This window comes from Aptenodytes forsteri, unplaced genomic scaffold (genome assembly GCF_000699145.1).
Source record: "Aptenodytes forsteri isolate BGI_AS27 unplaced genomic scaffold, ASM69914v1 Scaffold14, whole genome shotgun sequence".
NCBI lineage: Eukaryota > Metazoa > Chordata > Aves > Sphenisciformes > Spheniscidae > Aptenodytes > Aptenodytes forsteri.
In genome coordinates this window covers 2,108,098-2,108,626 of record NW_008794457.1, presented here as the reverse complement: position 1 = coordinate 2,108,626, position 529 = coordinate 2,108,098, and the positions used below count along the sequence as shown (strand labels likewise).

At 45.2% G+C, this 529-nt stretch overlaps 1 protein-coding gene across 1 annotated transcript in view; it reads right to left on the bottom strand.

The window, feature by feature from the left end:
• Positions 1–529, bottom strand: part of MTSS1L (MTSS1L, I-BAR domain containing) — a 20,302-nt gene that overhangs the window by 6,474 nt on the left and 13,299 nt on the right.

The window sequence follows — 529 nt, the reverse complement described above, 5'->3', positions numbered from 1 at the left end:
CCACCCCTGGTGCTGCTCCTGCCATGGCCCTGCTGGCACTGTCCCCTCCTGCTGGGGTTGGGGACACCTGCCTGTGCCCGGGGAGGGAGAGGGGGAGAGAAAAGAGAGGGAAAAGAGAAACAGAGAGAGAAGAGGAAAAGAGAGAGGAAAAAAGGAAAAGAGGGAAAAAAGGAGAGGAGAAAAAGAGGAAAAAAGGAAGGAGGAGAAAAAAGAGGAAAGGAAGAGGAAAGGAAGGGAAGAAAAAGGGAAGAAAAAGAGGAAAAGAAGAGAAGAAAAAGAGAAGGAGAAGAGAAAGAGAAGGAAAAAGAGGAAAAGAGGGAAAAAAGGAGAGGAGAAAAAGAAGAAAAAGAGATGAATAAGAAAAGAATAAGAGAAAAGGAGAAAAAGAGAAAAAAGAATAAACAAAAAGAAAAGAGAAAAAGAGGAGAAAAGAGCCAAAGAAAGAACAAGTGAAGGAAAGACGTAAGGAAAGGAAAGGGCCGTGAGGGAAGGGAAGGAGGAGACAGAGGAGCAGAAAGCGGGGGGCAGC